Source organism: Bidens hawaiensis, unplaced genomic scaffold (genome assembly GCF_021521415.1).
Source record: "Bidens hawaiensis isolate Kalapana, Puna unplaced genomic scaffold, B.hawaiensis_p1.1 tig00004838_1, whole genome shotgun sequence".
In the NCBI taxonomy this organism is placed as follows: domain Eukaryota; kingdom Viridiplantae; phylum Streptophyta; class Magnoliopsida; order Asterales; family Asteraceae; genus Bidens; species Bidens hawaiensis.
In genome coordinates, this window is record NW_027491302.1 from 855,809 (window position 1) to 883,058 (window position 27,250).

Below are 27,250 nucleotides of genomic sequence, written 5' to 3' on the forward strand. Positions count from 1 at the left end.
CAGGTGGGTTAACATGCCTGTAATTACTGTTTGGCCTACAATAATAACTTGCATGAAATTTGTTAAAATGTCTAGGTTGACTACGAGAGTGATTGTAGTCACTGTCAAACTGATTATAGACTTGAGGATTCTTATGATAATTAGTGTTTTGTGAAAATGATGCTTTCATTGGTGGCACATATTTACTGGAAGTACTTGGTTTTTGATTTTCAAAACATGATTTCTGAGTATTTTATCCTCATTCATACGACCAATTGATGAGCAACTAGGCATACTCTGTTCATCAACCTTGTTTTCAACTGTTTCATCAAAAACTGTTTCACATTCTGAATCAGAAGATGAACGTTCACTTTCATTAGAATCATTATTACAACTTTCATTCGTCTGACTTTCACAAAATACAAGATTTGGGCCAGACACCAGACTTTCTAACATAGATTTACACACATTATTACAAACAAGGTTGTTAATTGACTTGTTTAGTTCCACAACAGACTCAAAACGTGGTTCTAAAACTTCTTTTGTCTCACAACCCATGTTAACCTTCCCATATCCACTTTCGGTTACATCACTTGCTTCACAAGATATATTGACATTAGATTTATCAGATGCTACAACTGGAGCAGAAGTTTGAGAAACTGGAGAAACAAATTTCACAGGTTTTGGTATTTTACCAAACCCGTATGACATTTCTTCCTCCGGAGAAGTATTATAACTAAAGTGGGGTAGGCTGGTATAATTATCATTCAAAGGAGGTGGCACAGCAGTATAATCATACCCCAGCCCAGCCTTTAGTTTAGTACTTCTCTGAGCTCCAATAATTTCATCTAAATGACATGATGCTGATTCAAATCTCTCAACAGCCTTTTCATGCTTCTCAACATTTGATTTATTCAAAGTCATTTCTTTTCGTAAATCTTCATTTTCATTTTGTAATTTTGAAACAATGTCTTTGTAATATTTAATTTCATATTGATTTACAAAAATTTGTCGTCAGAGACTTGCAAGATCATCATAGTGAGTTTTAAACTTATTAACATATGTCTTATCAGCTTTTACATATTCTTCATTTAATTTCTTAAGTTTTGAAATTTCTTGCAAAATTTCATCATAATTTTGTCTATAATACGCAACCTTAAATATGCAAGCTTGAGAGCATAAGTTTTGATTTACCTCATCACAATGTGATGTGTCGGGAACTGCCGTTGGAGATGATGAGGCTTTATTGTCATTTGCAAATGCCATTCCTGCCATGTTCAAAGGATTTTTCAGTTCCTGAAACTTGTCACCCCAATCCATACCAGTCTGGACCTCTGCTTGAGAGACAAGGGCTCTTGTGTTTGAACTTGAGTTGCCCTTGTGTGGGTTACCGCTGATTCTTGGAACTAATGAACTTGGCTTTTGATTCACATGCTTCTTCCCAGCTACCTTGCTGTTCTCATCATCAGAGACCTATGTGACTCGGATTTCATCTACTGGCCTAGGAGGGTTGGTGCACTCCCTGGCAAAATGACCCATTTCATTGCAATTGTAGCAACGAAGTTTCTCTTTGTCAAACCCGATCCTTTTGCTGTCAGCATCTTTGAAACTATCCTTTCCATACTTCTTCATGAAGTTTGTTGCCCTATGAACGGTCATGGCCATTTGATACTTGATGTCCATCTTCTTGAGGTCTTTCTTGTCGATATCTTTCAGATCACCTTGCTCAAAAGATGGAGGCAAGAGTTTTCCTTGTAACAACTCTTCATGGCTTGACAGGAATGTATGAACTAGAGCAATATTGGAGTCATTTAGAAGTTGAAGAATCCCAGCATGACTTGCACTCAAACTTGACTGAACCTTTGATGAAGAATTGATTCCATGAGCTTTCAAGGCTTGTTATACTGCTTTGTTCACAGTGTCTTGAATTAAACTTGGGTTGGATGATGCTGATGAACTTCCAGAGGTAATGAATGCAGTTGACTGTGAAGGTAATGATGAGGCATACTTGGGAGTTGTTACTGGATACATGTTTTGCTGAGATTTGCTAATGAAATCAGCAGATGTTGCAGAACCAGTATTAGTTTCCGCTTGATTCAAAGAACTCATATGATTGCTTATCCTCATTTGTTCATCCAACTCAAATGATTTGATGGTTGAGATCATATATGTGGTTGAGATAGCATTGGATTCGTGGTTCTTTTGATGGTGACAGTGTTGGTACTTCATGAGTAAGGCAATGAGTTCATCAACTTGTGGTTTACTTCTGAACTCATGATGTTAACTTCTGCAGCTCTTACCCTAGCTAATAGCTTTTCAAACCTCTTGATTAAGTCATGCATACTTTCACCTTGTCTGTGATTGAACATGTTGAATTCTTCTTTCAAGATTGCCCTTTTACTATCTCTAATCTCTGCATTTCCCTCAACCTTTTCAACCAATCCTTCCCATAAACCCTTAGCAGTAGTGTGCACTCGGAGAGTTTCAGTAATTTCATTGGACAAGCACATAGTGAGAGTGAGAAAGGCTCTTTTGTCTTGTTCTATCAAAGTCTTGTCAGCTTCACTATAATCAGCTACTGGTGTTGGTTGAGGACCAGTGGGAGTGTTGGACATTGGAACATGCGGTCCAACTTCAAAGCATCTCATCAAGGCGGAGTCAGTTAATGCAATGAAATTCATGAACCTCCATTTGAAGTCATCAAAATTATCTTCTAGTGTCATAATTTTAGGAGGTTTGGTAATTGTTCCCGCTTGATTCTCAAGCAACATATAACTCTTAAATAGTTCTTAGTCAGAATACATGTTTACAAACAAGTTCTAGACACCAAATGGCTTCAAACAGTTGAGATTTTCAAAGGACAGAACAAACAATTCGCAAAGGATGCGAATAGAAAGTAATCTCAAACAATTCGCAAGGGATGCGAATAGTTTGAATGCGAAGCGAATAAGGAATTTTATTCGCTTCGTATGCGAATGCGAGTAGTTTTCTATGCGAATCAGATTTATGCGATGCGAATTCGTGATTGAGCGAATACTTTTCTGTGCGATGCAAATTTTCTTCCAAGCGATGCGAATTCCCTTCAAGCGAATACTTTCTCAAGCGATGCGAATTGTCATGGGAATGCGAGTTGTCAATCGATGCGAATTCTCATGCGAAGCGAATTATTTGAGCGATGCGATTTGTCTTTGCGAAGCGAAAACCCATGCGAATGCGAATGCGAATTCTTTTCTTCCTTCCAGAAGCATTCTTTTTAGGGATCCGTTCTTGTACTTTACCAAATCTGTCAAACTTTGTCTAAGGTTAGTACACCTACTTTTTGGTACAAGCGAATGCGAATACTAACATACACTTTTTTGAACAATTTTGAACGTGATTTCTTGAGTTTTAACACTTTTGTTGTTTGTGATTAGCACCAAGAACACCTTTTAAACCATTTTGTAGTCCTTTTAACCCAAATATTTTTGTATTTTTATAGTTTTTCTTTGCAAGAACCCGTGAGAACAAGTTCAAACAATACTTTCACAAGAACAAAACCCAAGGTTGTGATCTAAAACCTTAACTAGTTGAGCCGAAGCTCTGATACCAATTGTAGGTCCACTAGGATCGGATCTAACAACTAATCTTAGATCAACCAACTTAGTGCTAGCGGAATATCATACTAAGACACATTTGGTCTCGGATCTTGTTTATGTTCGGCCTTTTGTGTGTGAGAGAAAGAGAGAACATGAAGAGAAGATTGGACCAAAAGCTTGTTGTTCTCATGCCATGCTTCCTATTTATAGGAAACATGTATGAGAATACTTCATTATAACATGCCCAATGGACTTCTTTACAAGACATTGGGTCCAATAACATGCAATACAAAATACAAGCCCAAACATATACTACCAATACAAAAGACTTCTAAACATACGGACCCAACATTATGTTAGATCCGGTTTTTAGGTGACCTACAGAAATACCGGATGAGTTCTACAATCCTTCTTTTTCCTGTTTTGGAGTAATATGTATACATAACTCAGTAAATAATAGAAAAATATATACAAAAATATTTTTATAGTATAAATAAACATATTAAAAAAAAGTCATGGTGTTGAAAGGGTAAAGTTATATGACTATACTATCTCTACAGCTTAACAAAACCACGTATACATCATGATATTGCTAACTAAAATTTAAATCATCTGACCATGCAAAAGAAAAAAAAGAAATTCAACATGTGAGGTTCTCAAAACTCTTTTTTCACAAGGACATGATTAATGTATCTATTTATGTATTCATACACACTCTTAACTTATATAAAAAGTCGACCATTTCTCTCTCACACAGACTGTCTTTCAAGAAGGCGACTGCATTGAACACCGGATACTGTGAAGGAGCAACAAACAGAAAGGAAACGGAAGAGACATAGAAAGGAACAGCAACTCGAATTCTGCAAAGCATTAAAAAAAAACACTGTACGATTCTTTTTGTCTTTCATTCTGATCAACATTTGGAGTTTACATAAACTGATCTATATATGTATAGATATGAAAGTAGCAAGAGAAAGGTCGTGTTGAATTCTATGTCACAAGAATATATTTTCAGTACTTTATCACATGACTTTGAAAGACCTGCATCACAAGATCCACAACAGCAAAATCAGATCCTGAAGAGGTAGGTCCCAGCAGAGCCCAGTTGGACCCGCAAGACTCACCTTGAAGAGGGACGTCTGCGCAAGGACCAACTGGTTCCGCAGGACCCACCATGCTCAGAGATGAAGACCTTACGCGCAGTACGCCAGCTGTTCCCGCGGGGAAAGCCTCCCAGTGGTGAAGTACCCCGCCTGTCCCCGCAGCTGCGGATACAAGCCATCAGGGAAGGCTACCCGCACTAATAGCAAGGCCACACGTACAAGGCACTAACTCTCAATAATTCAGAGTCACCTGAAGGAATGAGCAAGGCGGGAATACTTCCGCCCAAATGAGCCAGTCCGTATGCTTCTGGAAGATCTTTTGTACTATACCTGCCAAGGTATGGACAAAATAGATAAGATCTGACCAAAGCAGCCCATGAAACAATCACAAGGTGACAGCTCACCGACAACAGTACGAGGAGGAGCATGCTCTAGTACTGTTTGTCACTATTAGCCGCTGCCTACTCACCAACCCTTGTCGTGGCACGCACATAGCCTGCAGTTGGTGGAAAGGGAACAGTACACAGCCGGCCTTGTCACTATCAGCCGCTGCCTACCCACCAACCAGCATTGCACGTGCGTAGCCCATAGTTGGTAGAACAGGAATATTATACAGCTGGCTGTACCTGCTTGGAAACCTACCTTCGGTTATAAATACTCCAACACCTTGGAACGGTAGGATCATCTTGTATCTTACCTTCACTAGCTATTTCTCTCAATATACACTTATATTCAGAGCAATCTAGTCTCATTCTCACGCCGGAGGGTGGTCACAAGGAGGAACCCCCCCCCCCCCTTCTCAGTGACGAGCTCACGGTGTCTGTTTTGCAGGTCATCTGAAGAACATCCTTCTTTGCCGGACCTAACCCTCGTGGGAAACATTACTTAACCCCCAGATTATCCATAATCTACTCGGGGTCACCTAGTGTTTCTTCATTGGCGCCATCCGTGCATAAAAGCTAGAACTACTTATTCAGTTTTTTCAAAACCTCTGAAAATATGGCTAACGTTACTCCGGTCCCAAGGTCAGTGAGTGACCAAGAAACCCCGGTAATCACAACCCCAGCTACTGGGGGAACACCGGCGGTCACACAAATTTTACGAACACTACCCCGGTTATCCACGCCGGGGCAAGTGCAGTAAACAATCTTTCACTGGGATTCACCGATGCCCAGTTGGAGAAACAGACGAGGCTCCCCCGTCAAACACTCGAACAAGTTAAAGCGTGGGCCGAAGCACGTCAAAAGGAATTCCAAGCTGAGTTGGATGAACGCTTGCGTTCACTCCAGCAGGCTGACGAATTCGGAAGCACTCGACAACAGCTCAACATGAACAGTGAGTGCGAATACTCGGATGATGGTCGGGAGGAATCCAACACCGACGCGAACCCTCGCCATAGGGCGAAAGGGAAGCGTAAGGAAACGGACTTCCTACCAAGAAGGAATTTCGGAGAAACCTTCAAACCAAGGAACGCAGGGGGAGACCCACGCGACTTCTCCAAAACCTTTAGACCAACTGCTGCAAATGCGGGAACATCCAAGTTTGCAAGGGACATTGCGGAAGCAATCGCTCCGAGAAGTGCCAAACAGATGTCCAACATCGGCACTTATGATGGTCTATCCGACCCAGATGATCACTTAAACAGAATCATAGCAAGGGCAACCGTCAGTAACTGGACGGAACCCACGTGGTGTTATATGTTCCAGATGACGCTGGTTGGAGCGGCCAGGGCGTAGTTTGATCGTTTACCGGTCCACCACATATATGATTGGGCGGACTTTCAACACAAGTTCAGCCAACACTTCAGTCAACAGAGGAAATATACTGAAGAGCAGTGGACGATCCTCAACTGCGTGAGAGAGGAAGATGAATCTTTACTAGACTTCATCACTCACTTCAACTCCAAAAAGCTGAGTCTGGGCAACATAAGTGAAGATCTTGTTCGCGCCGCTTTCATCCAGGGCGCCGAATACCCAGAGCTTATCCGCACGTTGACGGGTAAGGACGGCATGCCATCCACATGGGATGCCATCATGACGGCGGCCAAGCGCTTTGCCGAGACGGATAAGCAACTGGGTAGGGATCTTCCCCAGAGTACACACCTCTACACGCAGAGGACCAGAGAAAACAATGTTCGGATCGCCCGGCAGAACAAAAAGAGGAAGCTAGGTATTTGGCAGTCAAGGGTAAACTTTGACACCTCATCCAGCTCTCGCCCTCTTGTTGGCGGAAGGGATAACACGCACCTTTCAAGCCGAAAACACCGGTGGACGCCACTCACCAAAAGCGTCACGGAGATATTTGCCACCGAAAAACTCCCATGGCCAAAAGCTCCAATGCTCCGGCAGCGACCTAATGCGGATCAGAGCAAATCCTGTGACTTCCACGGGACAAAGGGTCACAATACAGAGGAGTGTACATCCTTGAAGGATATTGTTGAAACATTCGTCAAGGATGGAAGACTTGCACACCTTGTGGCATCAATCAAGAATGGAGGAAGGAATGATAACCGGTATAAAGGCAACGGACGAAAGCCCGTTGACATCAGCATCAACATGGTTCATGGCAACATCAGAGGAAGAAAAAGACGAACGACAGAACCATGTGAATGGAAGGAAGCTGAGGTGCGCTTCCCGCGAGTGCCAGGAGGACCCAGCAAGGAAGGCCCTATCGTCATCAAAAGCCAGCTCGGGCATTACATAACTTCCCGCACTCTTGCTGACAACGGCGCCTCGTCAACGGTTATGTACAGGCAGTTCTTCGACAAGCTAGACGACGAAGACAAAGAACGCCTGGAAACGGTTTACGCCTCAATGGAAGGGTTCGACGGCAGCACAAACACCCCCCTGGGTATCCTATCTTTCCCCGTCATTCTCACGGACTGGAAATACTCCCGCACAGAAGACGTGGACTTCGTCGTGATGAGGAAGCCACACCACACATACGACATTCTCTTCGGGAGAGACGGGATGGCAAGATTCAACGCCGTGGTATCTTCAGTCCACGGCATGATGGGATGGCCAACTGCTGAGGGTGTAGCGATGATCACCGGTATCCCCCAGGTATGCATCGCATCTGTCTCATCTAAACCCAAACCAAAGATGGCTAAACCAACCATCACCGAACCAGAAAATGGGCCCTCAATGGCAAATACCCTGACCAGGCTGTTACCATTGGCCCAACAATCACTGATCCTACGCGCACCTTGCTCAAACGCTTACTACAGAAAAACACTGACATCTTTGCGTGGACACCAGCTGACATGACTGGTGTACCTCGAATTAAGGCAGAGCATAAGCTCAAGTGTGACCCGGCTTTTACGCCAGTCATACAAAAGCGCAGAGTAATGGGGGCGGAACAAGCTAACGCGTGTAGAACCCAAGTCAAGGAACTCCTTGACGCGGGCATCGTACGCGTTAGTAGATATCAAACATGGGTTGCAAATCCCGTTATGGTACCGAAGGCTAACAAACAATGGCGCATGTGCATAGATTTCAAAGATTTAAACAAAGCATGCCCCAAAGATTGTTACCCGTTACCCGAAATTGACCTCAAAGTGGATTCATTAGCACCGTTTCGCCTTAAATGCTTCCATGACGCATATAAGGGGTACCATCAAATCCACATGGCTGTAGATGATCAGGACAAAACCGCATTTCGGACGCCCGATGGCACATTTTGTTATCAAATGATGCCATTCGGACTTAAGAATGCAGGGTCCACATACCAACGCCTGATGGACAAAGAGTTTCATGCCCAAATTGGGAGAAACTTGGAAGTCTACATGGATGATTTGGTCATCAAAAGCCCTAAGCCAGAAGCGATGTTGGAAGACATCGAAGAAACTTTCAACACGCTCAGAAAGATAAACATGAAGCTCAACCCGAGCAAGTGTTCCTTTGGGATGGAAGAAGGGAAGTTCTTGGGAGTCATTGTTACTAAAGATGGCTTCAGAGCGAACCCTGAAAAGGTCAAAGCCATTATCAAAATGGAATCACCTACTACCATCAAGCAAGCTCAGACACTGAATGGACGCCTAGTCGCACTTAACCGCTTTTTGTCAAACCATGCGGATAGGTCGTTCCCATTCGTGTCAACATTGAGAAACTGTTTAAAGAAAATGCACTTCCGCTGGACACCAGAAGCGGAAGCAGCTTTTCAGGAAATTTGGTCACGCTTGATCGAACTCCCAACGCTCACAGCACCAGAAGCGGGGGAGGAATTAATCATATACCTTTCTGCCACAGATAGAGCAACCGGGGCAGTCCTTCTAGTAGAGCGAAAAGGTATCCAGATGCCTATTTACTATGTTAGCCGTGTCCTAACAGACGTAGAAACCTGGTACTCCACCCTGGAAAAATTAGTCTTAGCACTTGTACAAGCTTCACGCAGACTAAGACGATATTTCCAGGGTCACCCAATCACCATTCTTACGAACTTCAAACTCGCAAACGTTCTAGGCAAACCCGAGTTATCGGGACGTCTAGCCAAATGGGCAATTGAGTTGGGGGAATATGCGATAAAGTACAAGCCAAGACCAGCTATAAAAGGCCAGGTCCTGGCCGACTTTATTGCAGAAGTCCCCGCTTCGCGGGAGAAAGAGTGCCAGGAGGAGGCTCAACCCCCCCCCCCAGCACAGGACATCAATGATGTCTGGCGACTCTACACTGATGGAGCAGCCAGCAACGAGGGTTCAGGCGCAGGGTTGAAACTAACCAACCCAGCAGGCCAAGAATACACTTACGCTATTCGACTGGATTTTCCAAGTACGAATAACGAAGCCGAGTATGAAGCATTCTTGGCCGGGCTGAGAATTGCGCGTAAGATGGGAGTGAAAAACTTGGAAGCCCATGTGGATTCCATGTTAGTAGCCAACCAAATAAACGGGACGTACACGGCCGTGAACGACACAATGGCCCTGTACCTCGCACAAGCAAAAACCCTTATGCGTGATTTTAATGATTGTAAAGTCATACACGTCAAGCGTAGCGAAAACAAATCTGCGGATGCGTTAAGCAAGCTTGCATCATTAGCCTTCACCCATTTGGGAAAGGACATCCGCATTGAACTCCTTGAAGCACCATCAGTCCCGCACAAGGAAATTTGTGTCATCCAATCCGGCACAGAAACGTGGATGACACCGATAATAAATTACCTTGCAGCGGGTATACTACCAGAGTCAAAAACACAGGCAAGAAAAATACGTTGTAAAGCATTAAACTATCAACTCATCGATGACATCCTTTACAGACGTAACTTTCTTGGCCCACTCTTAAAATGCGTGGACAACCAAGATGCTGACTACCTCCTAAGGGAAGTACACGAAGACATCTGTGGAGTACACGCAGGTCCACGCGCTGTTGTAGCTAAGCTAAACAACGCGGGATACTTTTGGCCGGGGATGCATATGGATGCGCTGGCATACATTCGAAAGTGTAGGGCTTGCCAGCTCTACGCACCCAACACGCATCGCCCAAAGAATGAACTTGTTCCAGTCACCTCTTCATGGCCATTTCAGAAGTGGGCCATCGATGTGACAGGCCCATTTCCCACAGCAGCTGGAAACGTTCAATTTCTAGTGGTAGCCATCGACTACTTCACCAAGTGGATAGAAGCAAAACCCTTAGCCCAAACAACCGCGAAACATATTAAAAAATTTATTTGGGAATTTATTATTTGTCGTTTTGGACTTCCACAGACTTTGGTGAGTGATAACGACACCAACTTTGCTGACAAGAAGCTACAAAAGTGGCTGGAAGAACTTCAAATCACCCACACCTTTACCTCAGTGGCACACCCGCAAGGTAACGGTGAGGTGCAAAGAGCAAATAAAAGCATCGTCGAAGGCATAAAGAAAAGACTCCTGGAACACAGATCCGGCTGGGTAGACGAAGTTCCACACGTCCTTTGGGCAAACAGAACGCTGAAAAAGGCCAGTACGAGAGAAACCCCGTTCAGCCTCACTTATGGCACTGAAGCCATGGTCCCAGTCGAAATTGGTTTACCCTCACCAAGGGTCTTGATTCAGCCAGAAGACAATGATGCGGAAAGACGGTTAAACCTTATGCTAACCGAGGAACACAGAGACTTAGCCGCAGCGCGTGAAGAAAACTACAAGCGACAAATGCAAAAGTACTACAACACGTGGGTAAAACTCTGCAACTTCAATGTAGGAGACTACATATTGCGTAACAACGAGGCTTCAAACCAAGAGCGCCCAGGAAAACTGGCACCGGTCTGGGAAGGACCGTACATTATCAAAGAAGTTTTGGAAAAAGGCGCATACCGGCTCGAAAGGCTCGATGGCACTCCTATCCCAAGAACATGGAACGGAGCTCAATTACGCAAATGTTACATGTAGATCAATTCCAAACTTGTAAAGAAAAGGCCTAGAGCCACTTCTAATGGAAATGATTCTCCTTTATCACATTGTGTTGATAGCCTTACCTTTATACTTATGAACTTCCCACACTGATATGCCGGTATTCACCGCATAAATATGGGAAGAAGTAAGTCGTTGCGTGTGGAAGGCGGCAAAACCCGCATAAACACATAAAACGGTAAAAATTTCTAAGGAAAAGATAAGGAAAATCTTCACGCAGGTCAGCTATAGGTGAAGTTTGGTCATCCCAATAAATGAAAGTGACAGTCCTACCCGCACAATCATGATAGAGGAAACTGAACATTAACCTATTGGCAACCGCGCGTCGAAAGGTTAACTTATTCAAAACACTTAGAAAATTTCAAATGAAAAGATGAGGAAAACTTCCACGCAGGACAGATATAGGTAAAGTTTAGCCATCCTACTAAGTGAAAGTGATGGTCTTATCCGCACAATCACGAAAGAGGAAGCAAAACTTTAACTTATTATCTGCCACGTTGAAAAGTTAACTTATCTAAGTACTCAAGAAATTGCTAAGTTAAAACAAAATATGCGCGAAATAAACAAGGCAAGGCATTAACAAATAATCTTTATTCCATCAACATTCAAACATTCCAAGAATTGCTGGGTACATACCCGCATACAAGATTAGAAGTCTACAAACATAAAAATCTACTCTAATGGTGGAAAGGGATCTAAAGTATCAAGCTTCAGGACCACTCCCACTTGGACCCGCACCATCACTAGAGTGTGGCGGTTCAAGGAAAGCTTTGAGGATAGCTAGCCCATCATCAGCAGCAGCAATCTCGTTTACCTTCTCCACCACCGGATGCGGGAAGGCGGCATACTAATTCACTGCTTGGTCATACGCAGCATCAGTATCCACATTGTAAAGAGGGAAGTTGGAAGGCGGAATGCCTTGTTCAACAAACCCTAGACCAAGCAGGAAGCCAGCCTTTTCCCCATCCTCATGAGAAGCGTTGAGGGCTGCGCTCATCGCATCGTCATATGATGTGTTCGTGAACACCCGATTCACAACCTAAAAAACAAAAGTATATCAAAAACTCTTTTAAGGAAAAGCGTAAAGAAATTGTGAAACTGCGCATACCTGAGACAACGCTTCTCAGAGAAGCCATTCCTTGGTAACCAGAGCCTCCTGGAGAGCAACTTGAGCTTCATTACGGGCGCGTTCGGCTTCGTTCTTTGTAAGGTTGGCAAGCAACACATCTTTGGCTGCAGCCTCTTCGACGCCCTTTAGCTTACGCTCAGTGTGGTCAAGCACCCCCCTCTGGTCCAAGATCTCTTGGAGCTTCTTGGCATCTTCCATGGCCAAGGCATCATGAGCCTGCTGGAGCCTCTCTAATTTGGCTTTAAGTTCCTCATTCTCGATGCGTAGAGGCTCAGCAGCAGCTTCAGCTTTGGTGGCCCTCTCGGTTGCGTTCCGTTCAGTTTCCTTAGCCAACCGAAGCTATTCATTAACAGCTTGGGCGGCCTTGGAACGGGCCTCGAGACGAGCCTGAGCTTCAACCTCAAGGGCCTTGAAGGTCTTCTCCTTCTCCGCAGCAACGGCGGAGAGCCTCCTGTTCTCCTCCCGGACAGCCCGCGCCTGAGCTACTTCTTGGATACGAGCTGCCTTTAACTTGTCGTTTTCACGACAAAACAGCTCGACGCGCGGCTGCATCCGGGCTACGAGAATGCGGAGCTCATTTGTCAACCTACCCTCCTGGTAGCTTGACATTGCTTCCCCCAGCGCCCCACTTGGGGCGGCGTGGCGCGCCCACTCGACGCATTCCACAGGCGTCCAAAGGGTTGTTCCTCGGCGGATGTTCCATCGTGGAACATACACTTCATTGGAATCCGACACTGCAAAAGCAAAAAGCAGTTAGGAAAAGATGATAAAAAAAATATAAAATAAAATAATAAAAGGCCAAAATAACCCTACGCACCTGTAGGGTCGACGACAGGCCTGTAGCCGCCAAACCCATCACCCGAACCTAACGGATATCCATCCAAGAGGTCAGGCAGATGGGAAGGAGGCAGAGATTGGCTTGACGCCCCAACCCCGGACATACCTGAAGGACCGGCCGTAGTCGCCGGCGCCGGAGGAGGCATAGCGGAGGCCGCCGTGGTAGAAACCAACGGAGGTGAACTCACCGGAGGTGAACTCACAACCGCGGCCGCGGCTGTGGAAGAATCCATAGAAACACTCACCGCCGGCTCATTGAAGAAATCAGTGAATATGGCACTGACAGCCGGCGGAGACGTTGTCACAGTTGGAACAGTTGGCTCAACCGGGTGAGCAACTGAACCAACAACTGAAGCAGGCGCAGTCACCTGGGTCATCGCCTCAGGTAGGTTGACCAAACCTACCGTCATGGGTCCGGAGGTGCTCCTCCCCACTCCACCCTGGAATGCGGTAGCATCCACGCCTGCACAAAGATATATAAGTATAAGGGCGGAAAGTTATGCAGTTAAGTTAAAGGAAGTATACTTACGGGTCCTTTTGAGCTTGAAGATGTGAACGGCCGGGGACGAACCCGATGGAGCCGGCCTCTTCGTACCAGTCACCGTCGTTGTCCTGGGCTGCTCGGAGGTGACAGCCGTTTCAACCTCCATAGCAGTGGTCTCAACACCACCCGGGTTCCCCGCCGCCTCTTCACTCTCGGTCTCCAACTCAGACCGGTTCACTTGGTCGGCAGTGGAGGCTACCTTCGCCTTGCCCTTCCCTCCAGCAGCCTTCTTCTTCCGCGCAAGAAAAGGACCATCTGCGGATTCCTCATCAGAAGATGACAAGATTAGAGGAATTCCAGCAGAGGTTTCAGCATTCAGAGGGCGAGGGTTAAATAGTCTTTTACCTGGCCGCGTGGCGCTTAGTATTTCGTGGCCTGGCGGGTAGGCCTCCATAAACCGATCCGCAGTCTGCGCAAGGATGGGCAACTCGTTCTCTTCAAGAGCACGAGTACCCAACCGAGTGGGACCGTCAGCTTCCCGCGGATGCAGGAGGGACTGCAAGTCATTTCCCTCTGAAATAAAAAGAAAAACAGTTAGAAAAAACCTTAAATCAACAAAGAAGACGGAGCATACCGTAAGGGATAAAGTTCAAACCGTATTCAAGTAAGATGAGAATCTGTGGCGCATCCGCCCCAGCATCCTTCCACACCCTGCTCATACCGAGCATCACCATCCCGGACTCCGGAAAGCGGTAAACCGGAGTCTGGATCCGGGAAATCTTGGAGAACCATTCCGCCTCCTGGTAGTTGGAGGCGTGAAGGCTGGGGAGAGCTCTCCCGTTCTTAAATGTCATCGCTATAGGGACGACACGGGCAGAGATGTAAAAGAACTCCCGCTTCCAAGACCGAAGACTGCGCTCGGTAGCGCAGATCTTCAAACCCTTGATCCGGGTGACCAGGATGTACCAGCCTTGGATGCACCTCCAGGAGTAGAAGGTCATCAGGCGGTCGACGTGGGGATCCACGCCAAGAATGAGGCACACCCACTCAAAATGGCGGATCTTGGCGATCGCCATTGGGTGTACCTCCGTCAGGTGCACACCGTGTCTATCCAGAACACGGTATACAAACTTCGTCAACGGGAACCTAAGATTCCCATAGACGAAGAAGGCGGCATATACCCCTATTTTGCCCTTGGGGGCATCGTACACCGTCTGGTGTGGCTCCGGAAACTCAGGCTCGAACGGCTCGAGCATGAACTTCCGGACGATGTACCGGTAAAGCTTGATGGGAAGAGCACACTGGCATTCGCCAGCAGTGCTCTTATCGTCCTTATCGGACGTAGACGTCGGGTTCTCGACATACAAGTCAGACTCCTCGACGGTAGCTTCTGGATCATGAGTAGACATGTTTTGGAGGTAAAGAACGATTTCAGGAGAATGCTCGACAGAAAGTTAGAGTATTCGCCGGAAATCGCTTAGAAGAAGAAGAAAGAAGTGAAAGTTTGGATTACCGTGAACCCTCTCCCCCTTTATATACTCATCGCAATGAATGCGATGAATTTAATGCAGAGGAGAGAGAAAAGAGCTGGTGCAATGAAACTATGACACGTGGAAAAAGCAAGCTGGCAACAGCTGTTGACGGAACGCGCGCCGTAAAATCCTCACCCACGCGCCCGAAAAATCGCGCCCACGCGCCTGAAAAAGCGTCTGGAATGACCATATACTGTCACGTCGCCATAACTTCCTGCACGTCCTGACACTGTCAGAAGAAACCGTCGGACGACGTTTCAACAGTTTGGACTGTTCTTATCCTTTCACCAACTCTACAAATTTCAAAAAGATTCAAAAAGATTCAAAAGTAAGCGGGACTATACCCCTTACCTTGGCAACCAAGTAACTATAAGACAGGTGCGAGTACAGTGTCAAGGCAAAACCCTTCACATACTGAGCACCCGCGGGGAATGGACGCCAAGAATACCTTGGAAGTAAGATAACTATAAGACGAGTGCGGGTACAGTGTCAAGGCGAAACCCTTCACATACTTAGCACTCGCAGGGAATTGAAACCAAGAAGGATCTTCTAGGCCATGCTTGCGAAAAGGGAAATAACATCCCCGCATAGCGGGAACGTTGAGAACTAGATTGTTTGAAGCTCCAGGATGGAATTGGTTCTTTAACATAATTGATCACTATGTTTAAAACTACCAAAACCTCGTGGAGAATCTACACAAGTGAAACTCAACGCTCCTGACTTGCGAGGAGGTTACACACCTACCCGCATCATACGCAAAGATCAAGCAGAAAAGTCGGGAATTTCTGCACGTGACATTAGGGAAACCGCGGGAGGAATCCCCACGGACAACCTTAAAACTTAATCCTTTTCAAAACCCCTTGCTTAAGTCCAAAGTTCACCTCACTTATTAACAATTCATGAGAAGAACATTGCCCAGTTGGATCCGCAAGACTCACCTTGAAGAGGGACGTCTGCGCAAGGACCAACTGGTTCCGCAGGACCCACCATGCTCAGAGATGAAGACCTTACGCGCAGTACGCCAGCTGTTCCCGCAGGGAAAGCCTCCCAATGGTGAAGTACCCCGCCTGTCCCCGCAGCTGCGGATACAAGCCATCAGGGAAGGCTACCCGCACTAATAGCAAGGCTACACGCACAAGGCACTAACTCTCAATAATTTAGTGTCACCTGAAGGAATGAGCAAGGCGGGAATACTTCCGCCCAAATGAGCCAGTCCGTATGCTTCTGGAAGATCTTTTATACTATACCTGCCAAGGTATGGACAAAATAGATAAGATCTAACCAAAGCAGCCCATGAACCAATCACAGGGTGACAGCTCACCGACAACAGTACGAGGAGGAGCATGCTCTAGTACTGTTTGTCACTATTAGCCGCTGCCTACTCACCAACCCTTGTCGTGGCACGCACATAGCCTGCAGTTGGTGGAAAGGGAACAGTACACAGCCGGCCTTGTCACTATCAGCCGCTGCCTACCCACCAACCAGCATGGCACGTGCGTAGCCCATAGTTGGTAGAACAAGAATATTATACAGCTGGCTGTACCTGCTTGGAAACCTACCTTCGGCTATAAATACTCCAACACCTTGGAACGGTAGGATCATCTTGTATCTTACCTTCACTAGCTATTTCTCTCAATATACACTTATATTCAGAGCAATCTAGTCTGATTCTCACGCCGGAGGGTGGTCACAAGGAGGAACCCCCCCCCCCTTCTCAGTGACGAGCTCACGGTGTCTGTTTTGCAGGTCATCTGAAGAACATCCTTCTTTGCCGGACCTAACCCTCGTAGGAAACATTACTTAACCCCCAGATTATCCATAATCTACTCGGGGTCACCTAGTGTTTCTTCAGATCCGAAGGGATTCGCTTCGGGTGCAAGGTTTTGAGCTACCTCCGGCCTCGTTAGTCGGATTAGAAGATGAGGGAACGAGTGGGATGTTGTCCGAAATGTTTAATTTCCCATCTGTTGGCCAAAAAGAAACCCCTAATCAGGAGGTTGGAGATTGGTATGGTAAAAGTGCTGAAGCCATGCAACTTTTTGTGATGAACCCATCACATGAATCTCCTTCCTCTCAATGTTCTTCATCAACACTTCACATGCTATTGCCAAACACTGTCCATTCTTCCAGTTCCACCCTCCACCGACAACAAAGCCATGGGCTTTCTTTATCGTTAGCTTCTAGTTTACAACACTTGGAAGCGGCTAAAGTTGAGGATTTAAGAATTGGTGATGATCCAGCAACCGGGATGTTGTGTTTCAATCAAGGAGATCCGTATCAGAATATGTGATTGCAAGGAATAGGAGGGGTTACGAGTCCAACCCACAGTCCAATTTATGTTGGGTATGGATCATCTTCATTAGCTGTTGTGAAAGCATTGAGGACTTCTAGATATGTGAAGGCAGCTCAAGATTTGCTGGGGGAGTTTTGCAGTGTTGGAAGAGGTGAATCAAAAAGGAACAAGTACAGTAACCATGACACAAATCAGAATCCGAAAAACAGTGAGGACTGTGGTGGTGGTGCGTCTTCTTCTTCGTTTAAAGATGCTACCCCTTTGTCATCTGCTGAAAGAATCGAACATCAAAGACGGAAAAGCAAGCTATTAGCCATGCTTGATGAGGCAAGTCAATCAATCTTTCTCTCTTTAAAGAGTTCTTGGAAACAATAATTAATTGAGAAAGGTTTTAACTTAAGCTATTCTATGCTCATATTTTCCAAGAAAAAGCTTTTAAGTTTTATTAGGAGAGTATTTGATCAACTATACAACGTTTGACGTGTTTAAATATTGATTTGTTCCAATGTCTTAGAATAATCAATCTTATTAATTTATTATACCATTAACATCATACCACCAACAGTTAATAAGTTGTGTTTTAATTAGTCTTAGAATAATCAATCTTATTAATTTATTATACCATTAACATCATACTACCAACAGTTAATAAGTTGTGTTTTAATTGTTGCCGTTGATTACAGAATGGTTCAAAGGAATGAATGCTCAAGTGCTCAACCAACAATGAGACAAAATTATAATTTACGTTTCGGTCATTTAAATTATTTAAATGTGTTGTAGGTCCCCCCGGGGACGTCGCCGATCGATACGAGATCCGCACGAGGTCTAGGAGTGCGGAATCCTCCTAGACTCGTTTATTGGTGTAAAGATAAAGAACACAAACACGTACACGAACAAATACAAGAACGGGATAAACAAATCTGCAGATTCTTACATAATAATCAAAACGAATTACATACCAAACTCGTAAACAAATGACGGCCGACCCGAGGTGAGCTCTACCTCGGGTCGTCCCACACGACTCTCACTCTCGGTCTCTCTTTAGACAAATAAACTGTAACACACAATACTCTAATTTCTGGATACAAAACCTAAACAAGACACACATATATATAGACAAAACATCTTCTCGGGCTTGGGCTTGGGCCAGTAGGCGAAGTTGTTCATAACTTCGCCTATGGCGAAGTTGTGATAACTTCGCCTAAGGCAGAAGTTGTTACAACTTCGCCGTTGGCGAAGTTGTTCTAACTTCGCCTAAGGCGAAGTTGTGCTAACTTCGCCTGTGGCGTTCCGCTGGTCTGAACATAGCGACGGTCACAAAATGCACCAACAGTCTCCCCTTTGACCGTTGCTCTCAATTCTAACAAACACAAAAAGATCATCTGTTACAAAACATGCACCAACAGACTCTCTCTTAACTGATGATCTTCTGTTTGCTCATCAACCAGCCGTGTCTGAAATTGTCCTATAGCTTCACAAATCTACCAGTCACCCAGCGTCTTCCATATCAGATCTCCCATTCAGTGTAAGCTTCTCCGACTATAACGATTGAGGTCTTTGAAATGCATGCATCCTCGTGCCAATAGATCATCTCAACCAATCACGTGAGTCCATCTGACTTCACCAACACGTGAAGTTGGGCTTCCTCCACAACTTCACCAACTCGTCGGCATACGATAAGGTTTAATCTTCAACTACTCAACATCAAGTGATCAATTTCATCACAAAACCACCTTGACAGAATCTAACACATGACCATTAATTAATCCGAAGCATCTTCAATCACCAGGGATAACGATCAAGAACATAAACACTTTAGTTCCCGATTAAATCCAACTTGTTCCAGAATTTTCACTCTAATAAATAAGCATCACGTTTCAGGATCCAATTCTCGAACGCCTTGAAAGTAACATAAATAATATGCTCTGACCGCAATCCAGTAATGACAAAAACCTTCAGTTCAATTTGACTTTCTTCAATTGGTCACCTCGAACAACAACAATTTCATTGCCCACAAACACCCAAATATGTGTCAATATCCAGTTTCAATCAATATCCCATTCACAAACTCAACTCCATATCCAGAGTTGACACGTATTTGTTCACACGTAAGACCCAGAGATAACAAGTTTCACTCGTTGACGGAACAACATCTCCGGTCTCACAATAATCGTGTACACCTGGCCATACAGACGAAAACACCAAAATACTTCTTTTTTTTTTCTCTCGTTAACTTCGCCTAAAGTTAACTTCGTCTGTCCATAACTTCGCCTGGCTATAACTTCGCCGAGAAGTCAACTTCGCCTAAAGTCAACTTCGCCTGTTCATAAGTTCGCCAGACCATATATCTTCGCTGAAACCCTACGAACAGTGACGGCAACTTCGCCTGATGAACAATAACTTCGCCTACGGCGCTGTTCGGCCAGAAACGCACAGAAACGTGCCAGAAACACCAAAACGCAGATCTCGAACCATAGCATAAGAGCCTAAGGCTCTGATACCACTTGTAGGTCCCCCCGGGGACGTCGCCGATCGATACGAGATCCGCACGAGGTCTAGGAGTGTGGAATCCTCCTAGACTCGTTTATTGGTGTAAAGATAAAGAACACAAACATGTACACGAACAAATACAAGAACGGGATAAACAAATCTGCAGATTCTTATATAATAATCAAAACGAATTACATACCAAACTCGTAAACAAATGACGGCCGCTACCTTGGGTCGTCCCACACGACTCTCACTCTCGGTCTCTCTTTAGACAAATAAACTGTAACACACAATACTCTAATTTCTGGATACAAAACCTAAACAAGACACACATATATATAGACAAAACATCTTCTCGGGCTTGGGCTTGGGCCAGTAGGCGAAGTTGTTCATAACTTCGCCTATGGCGAAGTTGTGATAACTTCGCCTAAGGCAGAAGTTGTTACAACTTCGCCGTTGGCGAAGTTGTTCTAACTTCGCCTAAGGCGAAGTTGTGCTAACTTCGCCTGTGGCGTTCCGCTGGTCTGAATTGCATAGCGACGGTCACAAAATGCACCAACATGTGTTGCTTGCGAGAACCATCATATATGTTTTCGGTTACATACAATATTATGTCACTAAGGTAACTATTATAAAAGAACATCTTAATGAAAACCAGGTGGATCGGAGATACAATCACTACTGCGAACAAATGCAAATGGTGGTGAATTCATTCGACTCAGTATTGGGGTTTGGTGCTGCTGTTCCATACACATCATTAGCACAAAAGGCAATGTCTCGCCATTTTCGGTGTTTAAAGGATGCAATTGCAGTCCAATTGAAGCACAGTTGCGAGTTGCTGGGTGAAAAAGATGTGAGTATTTCTGGGGTGACCAAAGGGGAGACGCCAAGGCTTAAATTGTTGGATCAAAGCCTAAGACAACAAAGGACATTCCATCAAATGGGTGTGATGGAACCAGAAACATGGAGACCTCAAAGAGGCTTACCGGAACGTTCGGTTAATATATTGAGAGCATGGCTTTTCGAGCACTTTCTACACCCGTAAGTCTCTTATTCTTCCTTTTTCTAATGATATATGCATTTAAAGTTGAATCTTGGTAATAAAACTGTGGCCTCAAGGAATCATTGCGTTTTTTCTATAATTCTTGTACTTGTAAACCGTTCTCGTTACTGCTGAAGCAAACTGTCGAGTTCGCCTACAGGGGTAGCGAACTGCCTATAAGTTCACAGAGAGAAAAACTATAAGCAATGGGTTAAGTTTGGTAAGAACTCTATGGAGTTTGTTGAGTTCGCTGGTCACACTCACAAACTTGAATGAAAAAAGATGTTACAACTTGCATAAGTTCGTTTGCATGACTGGGTAGAGAATTGTCTAAAAGTACACTAACTTTTAAAAATGACTAAAAATACTTAACTGAATCCCAAATTATCTACCAGTCAAAAAAATATATAAAATCATAGACAAGAAAAAGAATTTGTGATGATAGGAATTAAAATTTTAATCATGAAGTGATAGATAAGAAGAGTGTGCTTTAAACAATGGTAGCTAGGGATCTGTGTGTGTCGGTTAAGCCTTTATGGTTGAGAGCGATTAAAGAAATAAAGATAGAAAAGCAAGAGTAATATTTGTGGGTGCAGGCTGATGTTGGCTCCCCAGCGATAAAGCTGATAAAGTGGTTCTTTCATAATATGGTTTACTAGATTATTCTCTCTGTATCATTCACCTCCTTCACTTACGTAAAAACATCAACTTCCAACACATCTACATTAACCATAGGGCCCAAAAGTTTTTGGAAGGGGTTCTTGTTTTCATAGACTCGTAGGAGAAAAAAACAAACAAAAGGAGAAAAACAAAAGGAATTTACATAATAAACAGTCGTTTACTTTTGTGTAAACTATAGTTTATAGAAAAAAAAAAAAAGGATGTATGTTTACAAGAAAGGATGTACAGTAAAAGGCCCCCCTTTGGAAGACAAACAGGAAAGATGCCGCAAGAAAGAACAAGTCGTTTTGATTGATTTGGTAGCCAGTTTTGAAGGTTTTCTACAGTATTACATCAAGATAGTGACAAACAATTTAAAGCTTGTAACTTATATGAAACAGTATTATAGATATATATGGTAAATAAATCAACGGATTTTCTAGGGACACCGTCCCATTTGTTAAAACACCGGCCTATACGCCGCGTATAGACCTATACGCGGCGTATGAATTGGTGTTTCTAGAAAACACCACCGATTTTGTCTTATTATGTTTTTTTTTTATTTTCTTTGTTATTTTGTTATTATTATTATCATTATATATTAATTATTTATTTAATATTTAATATTATTTTGGTGAAAAACAGTTAACACATATATATTTCAAAAATCTTTTTAATATCTATACAAATAAAAGAAAATACGACAACTAGAACATAAAAATCTACATGAAGTCGTCGATGTTCATCCCCATGCCGTCGTCATGGCCGCCGAGCCCCTCGAACGCGTCGCCAACGTCGGCGTCGTCCTCTCCCCTGTGCCTCGGCCCCGAACCGTCCGCGGCATCCACGTCGTCGCCCCGTCCGCGTCTCACGCCAGACGTGCTTGCCTCGTGGTCAAAACTGAGAGGGGGTGGTGATGGCATGCTGTAGGGCTGTCCAGTTTAATAATAACAATAGAAAAGAAAAGAAAGAAAGAAAAAAAGAAAAAAAACCATAACAAGACAAAACTGATGGACTTTTCAAGAAAACCCAACATAACTCGCACCCGTTTGATATAATATAATATAACCTAAATAATATAATATAATATAATATAATATAATATGATATAATATAACATAATAAAATATAATATAATAATAACATATTTTTATGTTATGATATTATATTATATTATTAAGTAGGGCTGTCACTTTTACCCGAAACCCAACCCGAAAAAGGCCATACCCGAACCAACCTGACCCGAAAAACCCAAACCCGAGAAAAGACTAACCCGAACCTGAACCGAAGTAATTCGGGTTGGTTATCGGGTTTGATTTATAAGTTTTGGGTCAACCCGAATAAACTTTTAGTTTTGAAATTAAATATATATATTTAGGTATAATATGCCTAGTATTAGTCACTGAAGTTATTAGAATCTGAGCCTAATCGACTGTTGTCATTTCAGCTATTATGGATCGATTGATTGTTAATTTATGTTTTCCGTTTATTACTAATAGCAATCGTAATAGAATAACCAAATCACGTCTGATTGAAGGCAATTATGGTTCGAGTTAGTTACTTAGTTTTACTCTTCTTTTAAATTGTTTTATTACTTTAACAATTTATGTTGGTTTATTATTTGATTATTTACGTTACGAGCAAATAAGAATATGTTTTTTAATTTTAGCATTGAAGTTTTTTAAATTTTTTGGTTTTTTGTTTCATTTTCTAGGATACCCGAAACCCGATTAACCCAACCCAAAAAAACCCGTACCCCAATTACCCGAAACCGAAAAACCCATGAGAAATTTGGGTTGGGTTTCGGATTAAGATTTAAAACTTTGAAACCCGAAGAACCCAGCCCGAAACCCGAAAAACAAACCCAAAGAACACCCCTAACTATAAGAATGTACCTCCAAACGTCTTGCACCGGCGCCTGACACCCGCATCTGAATCTCTGACGTACATCGTACATCAGGTACCTAATAATAAGAATATTTTAATACTAATAATAACATAAAAATTATTATTTTAATAATAACAATTATATGTCTAGAATAATACTATTTTAATAATTATAATAATAAATACAATAATAATATGTTATTTTATTAACAATAAAATTTTAATACCAATAACATTTTGATAACAATATTAATATTTTAATAGAAATAATGTAATAAAAATTTAAACAATAACGGTAACAGTACGAGAAACCTAGTTTAAGCTGCCCGACGAACTAGCGTTACTGTCAAACATATACGTGGTGTCTATATAGTAAGTACGCATTGTGTAATATAACAGTCGGTGGCTAAAAATATAGTTTAATTTTTCAAAAGTCACATAACAAAACTAAACCAGTCACCAAATATCTGTCCTAACATGTACTAAATAAAGATAAAACGAAACCTGGTTTAAGTCCGAATGACCGTTAGCGGCGTACCCCGTCTCCTCCTCGTCCGACTCCATAAATAAATAATTGTTGTTGTTGGTTGAATGGAGAGGGTGAGGGTGAGGGTGAGGTAGAAAAAAAAAGAAAGAGAAAAAAAAGGATGGACAAGAAGGGGAGGGAGCCGGACTCCAATAATATACAAATCCAATACGCCGCGTAGTATAGACCTATACGCGGTGTATAGGGTACGATACGACAAGCCTATGATTGTCGTTCAGTTTAGATGTCAGATCGTACACTATACGCCGCGTATACGTCTATACACGACGTATTAAGAGGTGTCAAGGTACCCTAAAACAAACTTGAGTGTTATGAGGTTCAGCTACTGACAGATGACATGTGACAATGAGGCGGGGAAATCTAGTGATAGATTGTACAAAATTGTCTTATTTAACTTAATTGGATTAAATACATCTGGTAGCATGAAATGCTTTTACGTTTAACTAGGGGATTCATCATATCTCTAGTGTCATTTTAATAGGATATTGTCTTTCCCAGGTATCCTAGCGATGCCGATAAACACATTTTGGCTCGACATACTGGCCTCTCCAGAAACCAGGTTCATTCGTACAAACTCTCTTTCTTGCGTATAGAATAAATATGCTGAATAAATGAAGATGTATGTGTTATAAAGGTTATCTTTCATTCTCATTCAACAAACTTTACCATGATCATATGAAATGAAGGAAGGTATCCATATTAATAAAAAGTTTCATTGGATTTAGCTGGTTCTGACAGCTTTTCATTATTTTTTTATTTCACCAAAACGGCAAAACCTATTAACAAATATGAAATTAAGGAAGGTATCCATATTAATAAAAAGTTTCATTGGATTTAGCTGGTTCTGACAGCTTTTCATCATTTTTTTATTTCACCAAAACGGCAAAACCTATTAACAAATAGATATTTTAAGTGTAGATTGGAAACATAAAAGACAAACAAAGAGAATGGTAGAGCTGAGAAAATGATATATTTTTTTACAAATTGTCAAATATATATTAAAATCAAATAAATGGTAAATAAAAAAAAACTTCATTTGCAGGTTTTACACTAAAAGATAAAATATTTGGAAATTTCTAAAATTGGGAAATCTAAAGAAATCAAATCCCTAAGTGGTGGCATTCGGGTCCAATAGACAAGCCAAACCGCCTGTCGTATGATCCGGCTCGTTGAGACTTTTTCATCCGCTAGATGCTGGCTTATAATATTCGTAGTCCATGTTATGCTTTTTTTTCTTTTTTTTTAATTTTATATATTTCTACCATATTTCCCACTCTATATGGTTGGTAGACTCTTGGATAAGCTCCATATTAACTTTAAGAAAGGAATCTTTACCCCCACCTGCACTGATAGAAACAATATGTACATGAAATATAGAAGCAGTTGTAGCTTGAATTCTCGTGCCTTCGTCCTATGATCATTTTTCGCTGTCCTCTTCCATTGCTACCATCCAACTCTCTCACCTTCATTTATGCTTTCATTAATTTCCCCATCTATATTGTACAATTAATGCCTGCATGTGTATCTATATTTTGGTATATATATTAAGTTAACCTAGTATTAATAATATGTCACGTTATTTTCTTGAAAATTTACATTTGAATCATCATTAATATTGTGCATACAATCGAAGCATTAACTTACACGAACTACATTTGAATGTGACATGCCTCCTACACTACTCATCAGATTTTTATAACACAAGCATGAAAACACATTATGGGCAATTAACTTAAATTAGGATTTTAGGTATTGCAAGGTATCTTAATTAAGGGTGTATCTTTCATGCAAAACCCAACACTCCATTAATTTGTCAATTACTCATTGGGTTTGTAAAATTCTTTTATTTTAGGTTTATACAAATGTTTCCATAATTGACTTTTAATAATAAGGAGTAAATTGTTATTTTGGTCCATATACTATACATCTCATAGCCCATTCAGCCAAAATAAAACTTTTGGACGAATAAACCTCTAACATTTAAATTTGATTGTGGTTTTGACCCTAGTGGAAAACCACAACCAAAATTAAATGTGAGGGGTCATGAAAGCGATTTACTCCTTTTTATTTCCTTAAGATAATGGATGTAGTCAGTAGACTAATTGGCTAAAGGAAATTATATACATGCAAAACAAAATTCTGATGCTGAACTAGGGTTCATATATAAAGAACACCTTAAATCATATATATTGCTAAATTAGGGTTCATAAAGTTACTACACAAAACATATTAATTTCATTTAATTACAGAACAAAGCCTGACACGTTTCGCCTTGTTTGTAAAAAGCACATTTAAATAAATAAAATTAGTATTAGCATTGATTGGATAGTTTAACAATTGTAGATGTGTTTGTGAGTCTGCTTTGCAGATCTCAAGTTGGTTCATAAATGCAAGGGTCAGATTGTGGAAACCCATGGTGGAAGAAATGTACCATCAAGAAAGCAAAGAAGAAGCTGAAGACCATAATCATAGTCATCATCATCAAGAAGAAGATGAAGATAATGATAATAATCAAGAACAAGAAGATAAAGAAAACCGTAAATCTCAAAATTATATTAATAAGACCAATAATAACCAAGTACCTCCACCGCCTCTTACAGCAGCAACACATGCAAAACAATCTGAAATCAATGACTATGAAAACGACTCTTCAATGTTTGCAATGAATGCAGAATATTGTTTCTCGGAAACCCAAGCTGCAACTATGTGCTATTCATACTCTGATATATCAAACACAACCGGCGGCAGTACCAGTACCGTGGCACCACAGCCCTATGATGGTGACTCATGCCAACGCAGCAGCATGCTTGCCGCCGAATGCAGGACCACTACAGGAGATGATGCTGCTGACATGATTGGATCAAGACTCATAACATTTGGGACCACTTCCAGCGATGTGTCACTCACTTTAGGGTTACACCATGCCGGAAACCTACCGGATAAGGCGCCTTTTTTAAGTTAGAGTTTTTGAGGGGTTTAAGTTATTTGGTAGTAGATCATATCGATATATACAGAATTACTTATTAGTATTTGAAATTATTAATATTAGCATTAGCCATATGACTTTATGTGACTTGAAGTCCTAGTGGACTTTGCATTCGAATGTTGTATTTATAAGCTATATATTACTTTTATCGTGTTTTTATATATTTATTTTGACTGTGTTACTTCTTTTTGTTATTTATAGCTTTATAATATTCTTTGATTTTGTTTATTTGTTTTATGTGTATCTTAAAGCCAGGGCCTCTCTAAAAACATATTCTTCATTCTTACTGATGAAGATAATGCTTGTATAAATCTTACTCTCCCA

General features: G+C 42.3%; 1 pseudogene across 1 annotated transcript; it reads left to right on the forward strand.

Moving 5' to 3' along the window:
- The first annotated feature begins 2,862 nt into the window (after positions 1 to 2,862).
- Positions 2,863 to 26,941, forward strand: LOC143628159 (BEL1-like homeodomain protein 2; annotated as a pseudogene). Its single transcript, XR_013152709.1, has 5 exons — positions 2,863 to 2,946; positions 16,874 to 17,641; positions 20,463 to 20,845; positions 24,439 to 24,499; positions 26,309 to 26,941. The product of XR_013152709.1 is annotated as a BEL1-like homeodomain protein 2 (transcript).
- Positions 26,942 to 27,250: the final 309 nt, after the last annotated feature.